Genomic DNA, 16,106 nt, shown 5'->3' with positions numbered 1-16,106 from the left:
CGTTCTTTGCGCGACGTTACAATTTGTTGCTATAGCATTCTTCGCCCTTGGGGCGAAATAATGCACAATAAACACTCAACTACCTCTATGAAGACATGTTTCACTTTCGTGTTATACCGATTCCTATGAAAGGGGGATCAGCCATGTTTTTTGTTACGTTTTTGTGGTTGGCATTTGTGTCTTGTGTCGGATGTTATTGTATGTATTGCGCAATTCACTGCTAAATGGAACATGGGAGCTTAGCGGCCGCCGCCGCCTGCGACGAACTTCGCGCAGCCGCAGCACGTGCTGTGGGTGGTGCTCTGAACTCATCCTTTTGTTGTCTGCTGTCGCACCGGCCGCGCTTCGAATCCGCGCCTTGTTTCTGGCTTCGTGAAGCGAATCGTTTCAGCGTCGAAAGTGCGCTGTCCGCGGTGTTCCGTGCGCCTGTACGCGAAGCTCGTCGCTGCCGGCATTGGCGAGCAGCGGCTGTTGCGCGCTTCATGTTACATTTGGCAGTGGACCGCTTTGCACAGCCATTTTATCACGACCTCAAAATGTGTGTGTAATACTTGGATGTGAGTGTTTGCCAGAGCTCGTACAATGCGGCGGAACACCTACCTATAATAGTCGGATACAACTTAAGATGTCCGCAGAGGCCCCGCACAGACGAACGAAGCGTTGCAGTCGATCGGCTCCGCGACTAAAGAAATAGTCCCGCTCATGCACGCGGCAATGGTCTCCGAAGGGGGGTCACTGGCAATCCGGCTCATGACGTCAATCTCGAGTCCGACTCATGACGTCAGTCTCGAGTGCGCGCTCATTGGTGAAGACTTGCCAGCATCCGCCTCTGATGAGGAAATGCCGCGGACTTCTAAAGTTGTATCCGAATATAGGTTATATAATGCAACAGGGTCGACAGATGGGCCACTTGAGGACAAATAACGCCCGTGTTAAGCTGCACACGGAACAGGAAAAATAGGAGAAAACATAAGTAAACTGAACACTCGGTTCCGCCGCTTGTTCGTGTTTTCTCTGAATTGTCCTGTTTCAGGCGCGGCTCCCGCCCCGCCCCCCCCCCCCTCCCACACACCATGAGGATCTTTGAAACGTGCACTTTTCCAAGCGGTTGATCCGCCCCTCTCGTGCACAGCGCAACACCATCAGCCTATTTTGACGGCCCATGTGCTCGGCGTTATAGACGGTTTGCAGTCAAAGTGCCATAATTCATGGAACAAACAGTAATGTACAAAATTGGAATAGAAATTGCGTGTATTTTTAGCACGCATGTCATAAGGTTGCAATTTACAAACCTACGTTGTAATTCCAACTGCGAGCAGTCTCTGTGTTCTTGTATAACCCCGTATGAGCTCAAAACTACCATGTCGGCCTTCAGATAGGTAGTGACAAGGGGAGAAGAAGAAAAGTCCTGACATTGTGCAGGGGGCCACATAATCCTGCCCCGCGGGCCGCATGCGGCTCGCCCGCCTCAGATTGCCGACCCCTGTTTCAGAATACTTTTCGTACCCGCTCCTCTCCTATCAGAGCACAGTTGTCGCCGCGGGTGGGAAAAGTAGTATCTTGTTGGGCCGACGCCGCGATGGCCAGCTCTCTTAGTTTCCGCAAAGGACGCGCATTTCGCGGTTCATGACAAGGAATGAAGGTGGCAACCAGTGGCGGCCGCGTGCGTTTGGCTCGTCACCTATCTAAGCCGTGCAGCACGCATACAACAGTGGTACTCGGGCAGATAGGTTCACTTCCTTATGGTGATAGGGCTGTGCCTATACTGGCAAGCTCATAGATGGCCGTAACCGCGCTTTTCATGCTTTCCGGTGTTTATCTGTAACGGCGTCGCCGCATGCATTGACGCTGGGGTCCGACTTATTGATAGGCATTTCTCTGCGCTTTCCCAAAGGACGGAATACCTTTTGCGTGGCGTCGGCCATATCACGAGTTCAGGGGCGCGGTTAATCTTCATGCCAAAAATCGTGATCGCGGCATGCGCCAACCGGTGGGAATATGGCCACGCACTACGACAGGGTATAGCCTTGGTTGGGGATTCGACGCAATGATGTTTCAACCTTAATAGGCTTAGAACGATAACGTGTTTGTGATATTCTACTTGAAAAACAAGAATGCGTAGCACTCAAAAGCCTTTATTTGTTCGAATTTGTCCGAATATTCGGAGACGCGCGATTTCGCATTTTTTAGCCCAATATGCTTAATATAAACGGAAAATATTCAACTCGTAATCGAAATTCCGGATACTTGCACACACCTATGAACTACCAATCAAGCACACAACAATAATGTTGTTAAAGGAGGGTAATGGTTCGAGGGCTCGTTTCTTTGTAAGACAGAGCCAAATGAAACTAAACGCCAATTAAGCCAAGCTTAATTGTCTTTTGGTTTCATTTGTTGCATATATGAGAGTTATTACAGCCCAATTATTCGCCTAGGTTGATCTTAGAGCTAGTAGGTGCTCCATATTCGCCGCGAGATCGGGTTATAGGTAGCAGCACCGTCACCACGTTTGTGTGGATAGGCGGTCGGCGGCACGTATACAAATGTACGCAGCGGCGCTTCGCCGTAGGCGATTTGAGTCGATTGTCGGCAAATAAAGCGCGTTGACTGCAGCCTAAAGGTGATGTATACGGCCTGCATTTCCACAACAATGCACGAAACTGGCATAACGTTGCTATTACGTGTGAGAGAAGCGCAATGTGCCAATCAATGGGGTACTGGCCTTCGGTCACATACATGTTTTGCACTGTGCTCGATGTTTTTTCTTGTTTTATTTGCACGTGTTTAAATTGTATTTTGCCTTTATTACAATATAAATAGTGTTGCGTCACTGAGCCAATTAAGTATTTACTTCTTGCTCTAGCGGCTACAAAAAAAGAGAGCCTGTATTTCTGCGTAATTAGATGAAGTAGACCTTTGTGCACTCAGCTTTTCTGTTTGCGCGAAGACGCGTAGTGCTATAGAAATACGTGGCTTCAGGGCTTTCTTTCCGCTAAACGGCCTCTGCAGACGCTAGTTCATGCTTTGCGGTATCACAAGGATTTCGAAATCGCCAACACTTCACGAAATGGTGTCGCTAAAATTCTGCATTCACACCTCGACATTTAGTACTTTTTTTCGTTTAGGACGACGTCAAATGCACTATGTGATGTGCTTGAACGACAAAGTGGTACCCACATTGAAATGATTTTGGCGAATGGACGGTACGACCGTTAGACCTAGCGCCATACGGACACGTGCATGCACTCACTTATTAGAGTGCATACAAGTCTCGTAAGGTGAAATGCTTATGTATATCGCGTAGGCATACGTACGAGCATTTGATACTGTGCTAGCACAACGGAATAAGCTGCAATCTGAGGACGTGAATGACGTACGCACACATGCGAACACTGTGTGGCTAGCACACGACGCAAGAAGCCATCCACACTACGGGGTTTCGTCCGCTCGCCGCTAGGTGCCAACTGTGCTCGATCTCGCGGCCAATAACGAATTTTTTCCAGCTCGTAAAACAGAAGCAGCTGTAGAAAAGCTTCACCACTGTGTGCGCCTTTTTGTAATGACCAGGGAGACCAGTAGCGCCAACAGCTTCAGCTTTGTTTCGTTTTCTGTTTGTTCCCTGCGCTGTCACTTCTTAACAAGTCCGACAATGAACCAACTAGCCCCAACCCAAGTACTGCTCTACCTATAAGTGTTTAGGTGTAGGAGGATATATATATATATATTAACTGCTACTATGACTTCTGCTTTCCTACACTTTAACTAGAAACTGAATATGCACGTCATTACACTGGCAGTAAATGGTCTGCAGTGTACAGGACATTAATAAACAATATACTGTAGCGAACGGGTATGGGCAAGTAGGTGTGTATTCACTTTGTATTAGTGCACGAACACACGAGGACACAATAAATAATGGACACATGTTTTCCACAAGGTAATATGTTGGGCGAGTTGGTTTCTAGCTTCCATATTTTACAGCGTAAGAGGACACCACAGAAAGAACCACAAGACACAACATTGTGTCTTGTGTGCCTCCCTTTCTGTGGTGTCGTCTTGCGCTCTAAAATATGGAAACATCCCTTACAAAAATCCATTTAGACAGTCTATAGACTACCTAAACCCATTTTTAGAGTGTCTATAGACGGTCTAAACATATTTTTGTAAGGGATGTTTACCATTGTGCGTTTGCGCTGCAGTACAGCGTGCATATGTTGTACCCACTCAGAATGCCTTTTATTTTCAATGCAGGGTCACATTCTTGCAATGCCTTGTGCCCCATGTAACGACGGTGGTTTATCAGAGGTGTCACATGCTGCATCAACTAGACAGCGATATTCCAATGGTTTCAAGTGCATCTACTTGCGGCTTTGCGGATTTCCCCTACCTCAAGGTCAATCATGAACATTTTCGTTTATGGACGATGAAACGGCTTGCTGTATGATAGCGCCTGTTTCACTTTCACTTTTTAGTGCAACGGGTTATTTTCGGCATCTGTTTGCTTGAATTATGTTTTAGTGTTGATATAATGCAAAGGTTTGTTGTTAGGTTTTGAGCATAGTAAGAATGTTTTAGATTTTTTAACACCAAAATGTTTGATGCCGGGGTCCACCAAGACTTTCTTGACGTATTTCCGTCACGGAAATGCGTCAGCGAAATGAATGCCATCATATGGCAAAGAAAAAAAAACTGTAAGAAAAAGGCCCGTTGGTGGGAGCCGAACACATGACCTATCGGTCCGCAACGATGGCTAGCGGGCGTTTAGCCCACTGAGCTACCGCCAAACCTTTTTTTTTCTTTATTACCAGTGAGCTACCACCACACACATTATGGAGGCTACATGAACGTGCCTTTTATCTTTCCCACTTTCCTCTCACAGCGCTCTAGGATGGATGGATGCTATGAGCGTCCCCTTTATAACGGGGCGGTGACATGTGTGCGACTAGGCTCGAAAAAACTAAAGCAACAAAAAAAATCACAGCATATCCACGGAGTGAATGATGATGAGTGGGCGAAGCTGCGGAGGTTCATCGGTAAACCGTGAATCTTCCGTGAATTCTGCCCAGTACATCATCACCGACGCGAGATCGGGCGCGTTTATACTAAAGGTTCGATGAGTTATGACGACTTGCAGCTCACTTTAATTTTACATGTACACAGTGAATTTTCATTGTTTAGAAAACCATTGCTTTAGAAAAAATCTGGCGTCTTTCGTTAAGCAGCTGGCGTCTTTTCGTTTTGCTTTAGAAACATCTGGCGTTCTTTCGTTTTGCTTTTACAAAACATCTGGCGTCTTTCGTTGGTTTATTTCATCAAAAAACGGCGTTTTGAACGAAATTTTTATTGTTTAATCACGCACAGGAGAAATCTCACCAGGCACTACCTTGGAGGTAAACAATGGCTGCTAATGGGAATGAGAGACAGAAGAAGTCGGCTTTTAGCTAACACTTACACTTCTACTAACGTTTCCTACTGGAACATGCCAATGGCTGCTAATGGGGAATGAGAGACAGAAGAATTCGGCTTTTAGTTAACGCGCACGCTGCGAATTTTTTATTGTTCAACAACGCACAGGAAAAATCTCCCACCGGCACCACCTTGGAGGTCAAAGCGTAAGACTGGTTACGCACTACGACTACGACTACGAGGGACGAACGGGTGCCGCCTTAAGGAGCTTCGCCCCTAAAAAACACACCGTTGCTACAACCGTACCGTTCGGCGCGTCTCCAATAGAAGTGTAATTTTTGTCAGCGATTTAACACACCGCGAGGCGGCGCCTTTAGCCAAAGCCTCGCTCATAGCATCCATACATATAAAAAAATAGCTCTCCGACGCTCGCCTGGCTGTCGCTCCGCGTTCCCCACTCGCCCTGTGAGAATTAACGGCCAGGCCAGGCTAGAGGGAACACACGACGCGCGTGGCGTCTCTGTTCGCGTTTCCCGACGCTGCGAAGGAGTGCATACCGACTATCAGTGTTTATTATGTGCTTGTTGACGCCATCGTTGCGCGGGATTGACCATACGCGATGTCCAGGTATATCTTGACAACTTCAGCTGCCGCAACGCTTAAATGATGGCGTTATTCATCGGTTCGGAGATGTGTCACTGGCGTCTGCGTGCGTCCACATCTAAAGTCCCTGAAAAATAACTAAAGTAGCGCCAACTGCCTCCCTTCACATCTGCCTCCTCTCCTAGCAGCTGCATCAGCGCCTCTAGTGTGTCCTCTGGGAAACTACAAATTTTACCTGCTGTAGTGAAAACACCTTCTTTCTGCTGTTGTACCGGTGATTGCTGCCACTGGCACAACAGGTCGGCATCCCGAAGCATCCAGAACCACCGTACGAACTGACTCAAGCGCGGTCGACCACACACCGTGCACCGATCAAGTAAGCAACCGAGACGTGGACAAACACGATGGCGTTCGTACGACCTTCAGAAAAACTAGTGCGCCACTCTTAAAAACTAGCCATTTCTTAGCGCCGCCGAGTTTTCAGTGGCGCTGCCATCAGGAACGAGCACTTTTTCCTACTAAAACATTATGTACCGTACAATTTTGTACTGTCGGACACCATGAAAAAACGCCACTTGCTTCTGTACACATTACATTGCCGTATTTATCGCTATTGGGAGCTGGATCGCCAGTTTTTTAAGCTGGGGCGAAGTCCCTCGCTGTAACCTGCATCCATCCATTCAACGCGTCGTGGAACGCGAAGAGGAACGCTACGCGCGTCGTGTGTTCCCTCTAGCGTGGCCATTATTTCTCAGAGGGCGTGCGTAGAACGCGGTCGACAGCCAGGCGAGCGTCGGACAGCTATATTTAGGGCCACCTTGTCGTGCGCGTCTCGAGCTCGGTTTTCAAATTGAAAAAAAAAAAAACATTAGGAGCATTACGTCTGGAAGTGTCGACAATGGAGAATCAGACGCTCTTAGATATTTCTTTTATATATACTTCATCAATGTGTATATAATTGTAAATTGGGTACATGGTTCATCAAAATTATAAATTAATAAAACATTGTGTATATATGTATGTATAACAACGTGCGTCTCGTCTTCATATGATGGTAGGGGACTTGTACGGAAGATTGACGGGTTTTCCTGATCTTCTCCGAGCCAGCTCCTCAATCATAATCCACTTCGTGGAAATGGCGTGATTTTTTTAATACTCCTTATTTCGCGAACTTTTCCCACTGCGTCACTTCGAACCGCAGCGCCCTCGAGGGCGCTAGCGGAATAATTGCACTAGCCTCTCTTTCTGTCCAATAGCCATGCTCTGCGAGCTTCGCAGCTCAACTAACTTCATCTGCAATCTACAAAGCGCACGAGAAAGGAGGTGCCTGCACACTGACACGAATGGCGCTACTTTAGTTATTTTTCAGGGACTTTAGTCCACATCAAGCGGTGCTATATCTGCCGAAAAACAGTAGACTTGTACAAGCTCTCATATACCAGTGTACTATAAACAATCAAGTACTTCTGTGACGACACGTTTCACTTTCGTGTTATACCAATTCCTATGATGGAGAGATCAGCCATCTTTTTACTATTCAAGACATCTTAATATGGAATTCATTATTTTAATTGCGCGGTAAACGTTGTGCTGGTGAATTTTAGCAGTCTGATGTTTAGCTTGCACTCTGTGGCGAAACTGTTTCTCTTTCAAATAATGTGCAACATTCACCACAAGTTCTGCTTCAAGGACGGTAATGGTGCTACATTAGTATCACTTCAAATCAGTGCACAGAATATGGCATGTACAATGATACACACATGGACAGGGCAGCGGAGAGCTGTTGTGTCTTTCTGTGCCTCTGTGTATAGGTGTTCGTTAAAGGCAGTGCATTACCAAGCAGCCCAAGCTACAACTCCTGTCACCTCTGGTAATATGCGCCCAATAATTTTAGTATTTTTACCATTTGAAAGAGGCGTTACACTGGCATTACTGCAACTTTAAGCAAGAAGTTTAAAAAAGCCGGCAGATCCCACGGACTGTGGGAATCGACGTAATGCGAAGCAGCCAGCAAAGAGCTGCATACATCGCTTTGTTTATTTTTTAGCCAAATGAACTCATTCATGCCATGACATCTAGTTCACCATATATCGCATGTTTGCCAAGCACGCGTGCATGTACAATGTGGTATATACCATGCCAATTTAACGTATATTCTGGTATATACACTGCATGACTGGTCCATTATGTTCATCACGCACTCCTGTCATGCCATACAAATTTTGGTATATATCCAGTTATCTAAACGGCCGGAAGCGCACCATAACAGTTTCATGTAAATCATACCGTACATGACATGCATAACATAATTCGCATGTTAGGACCTGTCATTTATGTTCGCCTACAGTCACATCGCACAATACAAATTTTGGTGTATATCTAACGAGCGAAATCGCCGCGAGTCAACCACGAGCGTGGCATGTACATCATGCCATACATGACATGCATGTCATGGTTATCATGTTACGCCCTGTCATTTATGTTCATCATACATTCGCGTCACGCAATGCCAATTTTACTGTATATCAAGCTAGCGAAATGGCCGCGATCGGACAATGAGCGTGGCATGTAAATCATGCCGTAAATGATATGCATATCATAATTTTCAAGTTACCACCTGTCATATATGTTTGTCATACAGTCACGTTGCGCAATACCAATTTTGGTGTATATCAAGCGAGCGAAACGGCAGCGATCGCATCATGAGCGTGGCATGTGAATCATGTCACACGACTTGCCTGTCATGATTTTCATGTTACCACCTTTCATTTACGTTCGTCATACAGGCGCGTCGCGCAATACCAATTTTGGCGTATATCAAGCTTGTGAAACGTCTGCGAATGCACCATGAGCGTGGCATGTAAATCATGACATGCATGTCATGGATTTCATGCTACCACCTGTTATTCATGTTCTTGATACTGTCACAACGCACAATCCCAATTTTGCTGCGTATCAATCTAGCGAAACGGCCGCGAGCGCACCAAGAGTGTGCCATGTAAATCATGTCGTACATGACACGCATGTCATGATATTCATGTTACCACCTCTAATTTACGTTCGTCATACAGTTGCGTCGTGCAATAAGAATTTTGGTGTCTATCAAGGCAGTGAAACTGCCGCAAACGCACCATGAGCGTGGCATGTAAATCATGACATACATGACGTGCATGTCATGGTTTTCATGTTACCACCTGTTATTCATGTTATTTGTGCAGTCACATCGCGCAATACCAATCTTGGTTTATATCAACCTAGCGAAACGGCCGCGAGTGCGTAGTGAGCGTGGAATGTAAATCATGACGTGCATGACACGCGTGTCATGATTTTCATGTTACCACGTGTCAGTTATGTTCGTCCTGTCGAAATGTCTCGTCATACCAGTTTTCGTATATATTCATTCATTTAAACGGCCGCGAGCGCCCTGAGACCATGTCATGTAATCATGCCGCACATGACATGCGTGTCATGATTGGCACGTTAGGACCTGTCATTATGTTCGCCATGAACTCTTGTCACGTCATACCAGTTTTGGTATATATGAAACTAACGGAATGGCCGCAAGAGCCCCAAGGCCGTGGAATGTAAATCTTGCTGTTCATGACATGCATGTCATGATTTTCATGTTATGAGCTGTCATTTGTGTTCGTAATACGGTCATGTTATTCCATACCAATTTTGTATACATCCGATAACGAAACGGCCAGGAGAGCACAAAGTCGTAGGCGGCTAGATAGATAGATAGATAGATAGATAGATAGATAGATAGATAGATAGATAGATAGATAGATAGATAGATAGATAGATAGATAGATAGATAGATAGATACGCTCAAACTCGCAGAAGTTCGCTAAGAAATGCTTCGCATTTAAAATTGATTTTTTTTTCACTTGGGCTATAGTGCAGTTGTGGTCTTGATTGATTGTGAGTTGATTTTTCACTTCATCAAGAGCAGAATACAGGGTGTTCAAAATCAGCTTTATTCCTTTTTTTTAAATTCAGCACCAGGAGGTACGTTATAACCACCTTTGCTGATAAGATATGTATCCACAGAGTCACAATGAGACAACAATTATCGCTGTTAACCGCCCAATTAACTAAGATCGAATGAAAAACTTCTTAGTGACTGCAGTATAAGCGGGTATTTTTCTATTCAAAAATTGAAGGCGGTCCCTTTTCTACGCCGTTCCATTTGGAATAATTCTTCTAGCATGTCGGCGCTCCGAGATATCTTGCTGCAAAATTCATTTGCGGTTTGCATTATTACGCATGCAAGACGGTATACGCGCTAGCGCAAAGCCCCCCCCCCCCCCCCCGCTACATGTGCCACAGTGGTTGCGTGCGGCGTTTATTCTTACGACTGGTTGAAGGAAAAGATAACGGTTACGCTTATACAACCGGCTGGCGATAGCAAGCAATGACTGCTCGTCACATCAGTGAGGAATACTGCGCCGATCTACACCGCCCTGGATGCGTAATCATGCACTCCGCAATTAAACTCGGTTGCAGCGGAATATCTCGGAATACAGACATGCTAGAATTCTTACTAATGGAAAAGTGTAGAAACGAGACTGCCTCCAACTTTTCCATACAAACGTGCTCGCTTGCTGCACTCACTGAAATGTTCATTATTCAATTTTAGTTATTTTGGTGGCTGACAGCCATTATTATTGTCTCAGTTTGCGTCACCCTGTATACACGTACGCAAAGGTGGTTTTCAGGTTATTTCCAGTGCTGAATTTTAAGAAAACCTTAAAGAATAAGTTTTACCACTAGTATAGCAAACTGAAGCTGTCGTTTTACTATACAACTGCGTGATCTTTTTATATAGTAGTTTTGCGTTGATGTTAGAAAAAATTTTAGAAGTGATATAGGGTTGAAAATGCTCGTGCAGAGATTTCAATCGAGGGGATCAAGCCACTCATACAGAATATTTTTAATGAAATGAAGCTACTCGCTCGAAACTATTCTGAAGCAAAGTTGTGTTCCAGGAATTCTGCTTCGTCCTCTCAATTATATTCAATATTGAAGCATCACATACACCACCTTTCACGAGGCCCGTAGCCAGGCAGGAGGGAGGACAAGGGACCGCCCCACCCCGCGAAGTTCTGATAGAGTGGGATTTTTTACCGAAAAAAATAATGAAAATAGCTTTCTTCAAGGCTTTCAGCAAGTGCCCTCCTCCTCCCCCCCCCCCCCCACCCCGCGATAAAGATTCCTTGTTACGGGCCGACGTTTCACAACGGCGTTTTTTAAAAAATACAGTGTTATGTTGAAAAAACCTAATAGCATTCAGTTACTGTTTTACAATTGAAATTTTGCACCGCCTTCGTTGACGTTTTCATTATCTTTTTTGTGCACCCTATTGAAAATCGTGGGTTGGTGGATGCTGGAAATCTTGGTGGACATGGTGGAAACAATAGTGGACAAGGTGGAAAGAATAGTGGATGTGGTGGAAGCTGTGGTGGTCATGATGGCTGATGATGGCGAGAGTGGAAAAAATGGTGGCAGATGGTGGTGGTGGTGGCGAGCTTCTTTTGGTGGTAAGTGGAAAATGCTGGCTGATGGTGGCGAGAGTGGAAAAAATGGTGGCAGATGGTGGTGGTGGTGGCGAGCTTCTTTTGGTGTTAAGTGGAAAATGCTGGCTGATGGTGGCGAGCAAAACATGTTTTGGTGGATGGCTTGGTGAACAAGCCGGATGACGGTGGCAGGATGGAAACATGGTGGATGACGGTGGCATGATGGAAGTGAACGTGACATTATGTGAAGTCGCCATCAGTTCTAATGTATTCCTCTTGAATGTGCAGAAATATATGCAGTTCAAAGAAGCCAACACCGATCATTAAGTTTTCCAGCACTATTTTTTTTATTCATGCGGCGCCAATAACCGCCACTAGTTTTCTGGAGCACAGCAGCCGTGAATGTTTACACTTTACGCACGTACTTATCAGGTTCACATCCGCGATGTGTTGCTTTATATATATATATATATATATATATATATATATATATATATATATATATATATATATATATATATATATATATATATATATATATATATGTATGTGTGTGTGTACTACTACTAATTTCGTTTCATGATTCCTAATATGCAACACAAGTGTGTGATGACCGAGTTTGAAGCTTCAGATGTACACACGAAGCTTATGCATGCATATCACTGCAGATTTTAGTAATTCGGGATGTCTTTCCAACCGAGCCTACCTTATGCGAACACCACCTTTGCCAAACCGATATGAAGTCGCGTTTGTGCAAAGGTAACAGGCTCGGTATTGCATCCCGAATTAATGACATTCGCAGGAAAAAATCCATGGCGCCCTTTGTGACCACCTGAAGCTTCTGTTTCGGCTATTACACATAATGCGAAATGAATGGTGCACACCCTTGCAACACATATACAGAAGGATGTTAATACGAGCTAGCACCCCAACACCCCACGAAATTTTTGCTGACCACCCTTTGTCTGGGGTGTTGAATTAACACCTTAACATAGGAGTTTAGGCAACAATACCCTTAGGTTGTCCGTCTGGCGGCAAGCCGATTGACACCCTTAAGGGTGTAAAAATGTTTAGTGTGCAGACAAAAGTCGTGGCTGTGACGTGAAACATGGCAGATGATTTGTTCAGTCAAAAAATTCGGCAGATACCACGCAGTGTGGGAATCGATGTAATGCGAGGCAGCCAGCAAAGAGCTGCATACATCGTCTTGTTTGTGATTGAGGCTAATAAAGTCATTCATGTCGTGACATCTATATCGCTATATATCGCGAGATTGTCATACATGCATGCCTGTATAATCTGGTATATGCCATGCTAATTAAACATATATTCTGCTACGTATATACTATGCGTGACCTGCTATTTATGTTCGTCACGCACTCCCGTCATGCCATACCAATTTAGGTATGTATCCAGTAAACAAAATGGCCGGAGTACACCATGAGCGTATCGTCTAAATCATACCCTACATGACATGCATGTCATGATTTTCGTGTTACCACCTGTTATTTATGTTCGTCGCACAGTCACGTCGCGCCATACCAATTTTGGTGCATATCAAGCTAGCGAAACGGCCGCCAGCGCACCATGAGCGTGGCACGTAAGCCATGCTGTGCATGACATGCGTGTCATGATTTTCATATTAACTCCTGTTATGTGTGTTCGTCACACAGTCCCGTCGCGAGATACCAATTTTGGTATATATGAAGCTAGCGAAAAGGCCGCCAGCGCACCATGACCGTGACACGTGCCATGCTGTACATGACATGCGTGTCATGATTTTCATGTTAACTCCTGTTATTTATGTTCGTCGCACAGTCACGTTGCGCGATACCAATTTCGGTGAATATTAAACTAGCGAAGTGGCCGCCAGCGCACCATGAGCGTGAAAATGTAAATCATGCTGTACATGACATGCGTGTCATGATTTGCACGTTAGTACCTGTCACTTATGTTCGCCATACACTCTTGTCACGCCATACGAATTTTGGTATATATCAATCTAACGAAACGGCCGCAAGAGCAGCAAAACAGTGGCATGTAAATCATGTCGTTCATGACATGGATATCATGACTTTCATGTTATGACCTCTCAGTTATGTTCGTCATAAAGTCATGTTACGCCATACCAATTTTGGTGTATATCCTATTAACGAAACGGCCAGGAGAGCACAAAGTCGTTGGCGGCTAGATAGATAGATAGATAGATAGATAGATAGATAGATAGATAGATAGATAGATAGATAGATAGATAGATAGATAGATAGATAGATAGATAGATAGATAGATAGATAGATAGATAGATAGATAGATAGATAGATACGCTCAATGTCGCAGAAGTTCACTAAGAAATGCTTCGCATTTATAAAGATGTGACGCAAGGTATTCTTTTCACACGTGGAAGGGAATACGTCGGCCAGACGGCCGCTGCCTTCGCGAACATCAGTGTTTGCTAAAAGGTTCACCGTACCCGCACTTGGCGATGCACTGCAAGGAGTGAATATGTCAGCCAAAACTTTCTGACAAAACCATGATTGACAAGCACAAGAGAACAACATGGTAGATAACTGAAGTCTTTCGCATTGAGAAGGAAGAAGATAGGTGTGTCAGCCACGCGTCTGTACTGCTGTCAGATTCCAAATTTGCTTCCTTGGATTTAATATGACTGTCTTTGTTGATATTCAATGGTTTCACGCGCGCATTCCTGTTGTATGTAATAATTTCTTCTTGCTGTCATACGTTCATTAACATCGGTCTTAGATAATAACGATGGTTTGTGGCGACGCGCACATGTATGTGATGCGTATATAAGACCGTTCTTCCGCAATTAAAAGTTTTCAGTTGCTACTAAGCGCTCCACCCTGTGTTGTTTCTTTCTAAGTCTCCGTGCAAGTTGCCCTTTCGAGTGCGAAGCATTTCTTAGCGAACTTCTGCGACTTTCAGCGCATCTATCTATCTATCTATCTATCTATCTATCTATCTATCTATCTATCTATCTATCTATCTATCTATCTATCTATCTATCTATCTATCTATCTATCTATCTATCTATCTATCTATCTATCTATCTATCTATCTATCTATCTATCTATCTATCTATCTATCTATCTATCTATCTATCTATCTATCTATCTATCTATCTATCTATCTATCTATCTATCTATCTATCTATCTATCTATCTATCTATCTATCTATCTATCTATCTATCTATCTATCTATCTATCTATCTATCTATCTATCTATCTATCTATCTATCTATCTATCTATCTATCTATCTAAAGCGCCTACCACTTTGTGCTCTCGTGGCCGTTTCGTTAATACGATGTATACTACTATTGGTATGGCGCAACGTGACTTTATGAAGAACATAAATGGCAGGTCATAACATGAAAATCATGGTATTCATGTCATGAACGGCATGATTTACATGCCATGGTACTGGTGCTCTTGCAGCCGTTTCGTTAACTTGATATATACCAGCATTTTCTTTGGTGTCACAAGAGTGCATGAGAAACGTTAGTGATAGGTCCTATCGGGCAAATCATGAGACGCATGTCAAGTACAGCACACTTTAGATGACATGGTCTCGAGGCGCTCGCGGCCGTTTAATTAGATGGGTATATACCAAAATTGATACGACGAGACAGTTATGTATCATGAACATAAATGACAGGTGGTAACATGAAAATCATGACATTCAGGTCATATACGCCATAACATACATGCCCCGCTCATAGTGCACTTACGACCATTTCGCTATCTTGACATGTTTTACCAAATTTGGCATTGCATGAAATGGCTGTATGCAGAACCTAAATCACAGGAGGTAACAAGACAATCATGGCGCGTATTTCATGTACAGCATGATTTACATACCGTGCTCATGGTGCGCTAGCGGCTAGTTGGCTAGCTTGATATACACCAAAATTGGTGTTGCGTGGCGTGACTGCACGACGAAAGTAAATGACAGGTGGTAACATGACAATGATGACATGCATGTCCTGTAAGACATGATTTACATGCCATGCTCAAGGTCTGCTCGTGGCCGTTGCGCTATACTGACATACAGCTACATTGGTATTGCGCAACGCGACTGTACGGCGAACATAAATGACAGGTAGTAACATGACAATAATGACGTGCATTTCATGTACAGCATGATTTACATGCCACGCTCATGGTGCGATCGAGGCCGTTTCGCTAGCTTGATATCCCCTAAATTGGTATTTCCTGACGTGAGTGTATCACCAACCTATATGATAGTTGGCAATATGAAAATCGTGACATGCATGTCGTGTAGGGCATGATTTACATGCCGTGATCATGGTGGGCTCGAGGTTGATTCGCTAGCTTGATATACCCCTAAATTGGTGTTTCGTTACTCGATTGTATGATGAACATAAGTGACAGTTGGTAACATGAAAATCATAACATGGATGTCATGTAGGGCTTAATTTACATCCGAAGCTCATGGTCTGCTTGAGGCTGTTTCGCTAGCTTGACATGTACCAATATTGGTATTGCGGGACGCGACTGTATGATGAACACTAATGGCAGTGGGTGAGATGACAACC

The sequence above is a fragment of the Rhipicephalus sanguineus genome, chromosome 4 (genome assembly GCF_013339695.2).
Source record: "Rhipicephalus sanguineus isolate Rsan-2018 chromosome 4, BIME_Rsan_1.4, whole genome shotgun sequence".
NCBI classification, from domain to species: domain Eukaryota; kingdom Metazoa; phylum Arthropoda; class Arachnida; order Ixodida; family Ixodidae; genus Rhipicephalus; species Rhipicephalus sanguineus.
This window is presented reverse-complemented; position numbering follows the sequence as displayed.